The following is a 6,157-nucleotide window of genomic DNA, read 5'->3' as shown; positions in this document are numbered from 1 at the left end:
AGGTCCACCTTAGTGACGGCGACTAGTTCTTCCTCTTGAAGATCCTATGGAGTGCTTGAGCTCCACAATATCTCTTCCTTGCCTTTGTTGTTCCTCCCTCATGGCTCTTTGGTCCTCTCTAATTTCATGGAGGATAATGGAGTGCTCTTGGTGCTCCATCCTTAGTTGCTCCATATTGGAACTCAAATCCCCTAAAGAGGTGTTGAGTTGTTCCCAATAGTTGTGTGGAGGAAAATGCATCCCTTAAGGCATCTCAGGGATTTCTTAATGAGGGACTTCCTCATGATCTTATTGAGGTCCATGAGTGGGCTCTCTTATTTGCTCCATCCTCTTTCTAGTGATGGGCTTTTGAGATGAATCCCTCTATCTTCCATGACTCGGAGGTGGAAGCAATTTCCTTTACTTTCCTCTTTCTAGAGGTTTCTCCAGTCTTAGGTGCCATTAATGGTTATGGAAAAATAAAAAACAACACTTTTTCCACACCAAACTTAAAAGGTTTGCTCGTGCTCGAGCAAAAGAGGAAAGAAAGGAGGAGGAGAAGAAGAAGAAATAGAGGAGATGGAGGTGTAGGAGTGGTTCGGCCAAGGGGGTTGGGAGTGTTTGTGATATGTGAAAATGAAGGAGTAAGGGGGGTATTTATAGGGTAAGGGGGAGAGGGAATCCGTGTGATAGGGGTTGGGTTTGGGAGGGAAATGGTTTGAATTTGAGTGGGTAGGGGTAGGTGAGTTGTATGATGAGAATAGTGGATGGATGTGAGTGGTGAAGATATTATGGGGAAGAGGGTAGGATTTGATAGGTGAATGGTGTTTGGAAAAGAGTGGTTTTAAAAGGTGTGAAGAGGATTGAGAGTGAGTTAGGGTAGGTAGGGATCCTATGGGGTCCACAGATCCTGAGGTGTCAAAGATTTCTCATCCCTGCAGCTTTCTGGTGTTTAAACGCCCAATGTGTGCCATTTCTGGCGTTAAACACCAGGCTGATGCTCATTTCTGGTGTTAAACACCAGTTTGGCTGTCAATTCTGGCGTTTAACACCCAGAATGCTGCCAGACTGGGCGTTACACGCCCATTCTGCTACCCCTTACTGGCGTTTAACGTCAGCCAGACACCAGACACCCTTTTTTGGCATTAAACACCAGTCTGTGTGCCATTTCTGGAATTTAACACCCAGAATACTGCTAGACTGGGTGTTAAACGCCCATTGTGGTATCCTTACTGGCATTTAAATGCCAATAAGCCCATCCTCCAAGGTGTGCTATTTTTGATACTATTTTTGATTCTGTTTTAATTCTGCAGCTGTTTTTGTGACTTCACATGAGCATCAACCTAAAGAAAGTATATACTAACAATGGAAAAGTAATTAATATAGATAAATAGAATTGGGTTGCCTCCCAATAAGCGCTTCTTTAATGTCAATAGCTTGACAGGAAACTCTTACAGAGCTTCATAGATGCTCAGAGCATGATTGTGGCGTTCCAACACCAAACTTAGAGTTTGAATATGGGGGCTCTGTTTGACTCTGTGTGGGGAGAATTGGATGAAGCTTTTCATGCTTCTTCTTCATGTTTATAGAAGAAGATCCTTGAGCCTTAAACACAAGGTAGTCCTCATTCAATTGAAGGACTAACTCTCCTCTGTCCACATCAATCACATCCCTTACTGTGGCTAGGAAGGATCTTCCAAGGATGATGGATTCATCCTTATCACTTCCCAGTGTCTAGGATTATGAAGTCAGCAGGGACGTAATGCCTTCAACCTTCACTAAGACATCTACTACAAGTCCATAAGCCTGTTTCATTGATTTATCTGCCATCTCTAATGAGATTCTTGCAGCTTGTACCTCAAAGATCCCTAGTTTCTCCATTACAGAGAGTGGCATGAGGTTGATACCTGACCCCAGGTCACACAGAACCTACTCAAAGGTCATGTGCCTTTGGTGCAGTGTATTAAGAACTTTTTGGGATTTGGTTTCTTCTGAGGTAATGTCTGCTGAATCCAGGTATTTAGTTCATTGATGAGCAATGGAGGCTCATCCTCCCAAGTCTCGTTATAAAATAACTTGGCATTCAGCTTCATGATTGCTCCTAGATACTGAGCAACTTGCTCTTCAACAGTGTCTTCATCCTCTTCAGAGGAAGAATACTCATCAGAGCTTAAGAATGGCAAAAGTGAGTTCAGTGGAATCTCTATGGTCTCTGTGTGAGCCTCAGATTCCTTTGGTTCCTCAATAGGGAATTTGTTATTGGTCAGTAGACGTCCCTTGAGGTCTTCCTCACTGTGAATCATTGCCTTGTCACTCTCTCCATGTTCGGCCATTTTGGTTATAGTTATGGCCTTGCACTCTCTTTTGGGATTCTCTTCTGTATTGCTTGGGAGAGTACTAGGAGGAGTTTTAGTAACTCTTTTACTCATCTGACCCACTTGTGCCTCCAAATTTCTGATGGAGGACCTTGTTTCATTCATGAAACTGAAAGTGGTCTTAGATAGATCAAAGACTATATTTGCTAAGCCAGAGAGGCTCTGCTCAGAATTCTCAATCTGTTACTGAGAAGATGATGGAAAAGGCTTACTATTGCCAAACCTATTTCTCCCACCATTATTGTTGTTGAAGCCTTGTTGAGGCTTCTATTAATCCTTTCATGAGAAATTTGGATGATTCCTCCATGAAGGATTATAGGTGTTTCCATAGGATCCTCCCATGTAATTCACCTCTTCCATTGCAGGATTCTCAGGATCATAAGCTTCTCCTCCAGAGGAGGCTTCTTTAGCACTGCCGGATGCTGCTTGCAATCCAGTCAGATTCTGAAAAATCATATTGACTTGCTGAGTAAATATTTTGTTCTAAGCCAATATGGCATTTAGAGTATCAATCTCAAGAATTCCTTTCTTCTGAGTCATCCCATTGTTCACAGGATTTCTTTCAAAATTGTACATGAACTGATTATTTGCAACCATCTCAATGAGTTCCTAGACTTCTGCAGGTATTTTCATATGAAGAGATCCACCTGCAGAATGGTCCAATGACCTTGGACAACTCAGACAGACCATCACAGAATATACATATGATGCTCCATTCTGGAAGCATGTCAAAAGGACACCTTTTGGTTAATTGCTTGTATCTTTTCCAAGCTTCATAGAGGGATTCACCTTCCTTCTATTTGAAGGTTTGGACTTCTACTCTAAGCTTGCTCATCTTTTGAGGTGGAAAGAATTTGGTCAAGAAAGTACTGACCAACTTGTCCCAAGAGTTCAGGCTTTCTCTAGGTTGTGAGTCCAACCATATCCTAGCCCTGTCTCTTACAGCAAAGGGGAAAAGCATAAGTCTGTTGACCTCGGGATCAACCCCATTGGTCTTAACAGTATCACAGATCTGTAAGAATTCAGCTAAGAACTGACGAGGATCTTCCGATGGAAGTCCATGTAACTTGCACTTTTGCTGCATTAGAGAAACTAATTGAGACTTAAGCTCAAAGTTGTTTGCTCCAATGGCAGGAATTGAGATGCTTCTTCCATAGAAGTTGGAAGTTGGTGCAGTATAGTCACCAAGCATCTTCCTTGCATCTCTGCCATTGTTGTTGGGTTCGGCTGCCATGTCTACTTCTTTTTCAAAATTTTCTGTAAGGTCCTCTCCAGAGTATTGTGCTTTAGCTTCTCTTAGCTTCTTCTTTAGAGTCCTTTCAGGTTCAGGATCAGCATCAACAAGAATGTTTTTATCCCTGTTTCTGCTCATATAAAAAAGAAGAGAACAAAGGGAGTAGTAGAATCTTCTATGTCACAGTATAGAGATTCCTTGAGGTGTCAAGAGAAAAGAAGAATAGAGGAATGAGGTAGAAAGAGAATAAGAAGAATTCAAACACAGAGGGGGAGAGAGGGTTTGAATTATAAGTAGAAGAGAAGTGTTAGCAAATAAATAGAAAGAGATGAGAGAGAGAGAAAGTATTCGAAAATTAAAACTAAAACAATTAGTTAATTAAAAAGATTTTGAAAAAATGGTTAGTGATTTTCGAAAATTGGAAGTGGAAAAGTGGTTACGTGGTTTTGAAAAAGATAAGAAATCGTAATTAGTTAAAGAAGATTTGAAAATAATTTTGAAAAGATAAGAAGTCAAAAAAAGATTTTGAAATCAACATTTTAAAAAGATATGTTTGAAAAAGATTTGATTGAAAAATATATGATTTGAAAAGATATGATTGAGAAAGAAATTAAAAAGATTTGATTTTTAAAATTGATGACTTGACTAACAAGAAACTAAAAGATATGATTCTAGAATTTAAAAATTGATTCTTTCTTAACAAGAAAGTAACAAACTTGAAATTTTTGAATCAAAACATTAATTGTTAGCAAGGATTTTTGAAAATATGAGATAAGATTAAGAAAAAGATTTTTGAAAAATTAGTTTGAAAATTTTCAAAAACATGAAAAAAAAGTTGAAATATGAACATTTAAAATATGTTTGATGCAAAAAGTTATGAATTAAAACATGAAAAATTGAAAAAAAAATCGAATTGGAAACAAAATTACCTCCCTTGTGTCATCCTGGCGTTAAACGCCCAGAATGCTATCCATTCTGGCGTTTAACGTCCACTTGACTGCCTCTTTGGGTGTTTAACGCCCAGCCAGATACCCTGGTTGGCGTTAAACGCCAGGAATCCTTCTTTATTGGCCATTTTTCTAAATGCCCATAATGCTTCCAGTTCTGGCGTTAAACTCCCAGAATGCTGCCCATTCTTGCGTTTAACGCCCAGAATGATACCTTTACTAGCGTTAAACATCCAGAATGATAGCCATTTTGGCGTTTAATGCCCAAAATGCCTCTTTACTGGCATTTTAATGCCAGTGAGCCTTTTTTCTCTGTGATTCCTCTGCTTTATGTTCTATACTTTTTTTTGAAATTTTTTTATAAGGAGAGAGAAAATCAACAGAATGAATCACAACAGAAAAACTTAAGATCAAAACTAATAATGCATGCAGGAACACTTTGAATTTCAAGATGAACATCAAGAACACTTAAAGATCATGATGAACATCAAGAACACATTTTTGAAAATTTTTTAGGAAGAGAAAGACATGCAAGACACCAAACTTAAAAATTGACACTAGACTCAAACAAGAAACACAAAAATTTTTTTGGTTTTTATGATTTTATTAAATTTTTCTTGTATTTTTTGAAAATAAAAATAAAAGCTTAAACATAAAATAAAATTACCCAATCTAAGCAACAAGATGAACCGTCAGTTGTCCAAACTCGAACAATCCCCGGCAACGACGCCAAAAATATGGTGCACGAAATTGTGATCACACTTTTCACAACTCCGCACAACTAACCAGCCAGTGCACTGGGTCGTCCAAGTAATACCTTACGTGAGTAAGGGTCGATCCCATGGAGATTGTCGGCTTGAAGCAAGCTATGAGTATCTTGTAAATCTCAGTCAGGCAGATTCAAATGGTTATGAGGTTTTGATAATTAACAGATAAATAAGACATAAAGTAAAATAGAGATACTTATGTAATTCATTGGCGGGAATTTCAGATAAGCGTTTGGAGATGCTTTGCTGCTTCTAAATCTCTGCTTCCTTATTGCTTCTATCCAATCATGCACACTCCCTTCCATGGCAAGCTGTAAGTTGGTGGATCACCGTTGTCAATGGCTACCATCCGTTCTCTTAGTTAAAATGGTTCGGCTACGGTTCTCACCGCAGGGCTAATCATCTGTCGGTTCTCACTTGTGTCGGAATAAGATCCATTGATCCTTTTGTGCACTCTTACTACGCCCAACAGTCGCGAGTTTGAAGCTCGTCACAGTCATCCCCTCCCAGATCCTACTCGGAATACCACAGACAAGGTTTAGACTTTTCGGATCTCAGGAATGCTGCCAATTATTTCTAGCCTATACCACAAAGGTTCTAATCTCACTGATTTGAATGCTCTATTGTCAAGAGATTCTAGTCAAATGCATGGATCAGAGACCCAAGAGAATATACTCCAGCTGGCGTCCAATGACTACGTTGAACATCATGTAGACCGCTTGTGGTTGTCAGGCACGTGGATCTTGGCTAAGCGAGTACTGAAGATAGTGGGTGATTGTCATGGGTCACCCCTTCAGTCTGACTTAACTGAATTAAGTACAAGAGTATATCTTGGAGAAGAAGCAGGTGTGAATT

The 6,157-nt window shown here is 39.4% G+C and overlaps 1 non-coding gene across 1 annotated transcript; it reads left to right on the top strand.

Moving 5' to 3' along the window:
• Positions 1-3,075: 3,075 nt before the first annotated feature.
• On the top strand, positions 3,076-3,183 carry LOC127739796 (small nucleolar RNA R71). The gene has a single exon (XR_008000538.1). It is a non-coding gene; the product is annotated as a small nucleolar RNA R71 (small nucleolar RNA).
• The last annotated feature ends 2,974 nt before the right edge of the window (positions 3,184-6,157 follow it).

The sequence above is a fragment of the Arachis duranensis genome, chromosome 6, assembly GCF_000817695.3.
Source record: "Arachis duranensis cultivar V14167 chromosome 6, aradu.V14167.gnm2.J7QH, whole genome shotgun sequence".
In the NCBI taxonomy this organism is placed as follows: Eukaryota; Viridiplantae; Streptophyta; class Magnoliopsida; order Fabales; family Fabaceae; genus Arachis; species Arachis duranensis.
Note: the sequence above shows the minus strand (reverse complement) of the source record. Positions and strands in the feature narration are given on the sequence as shown.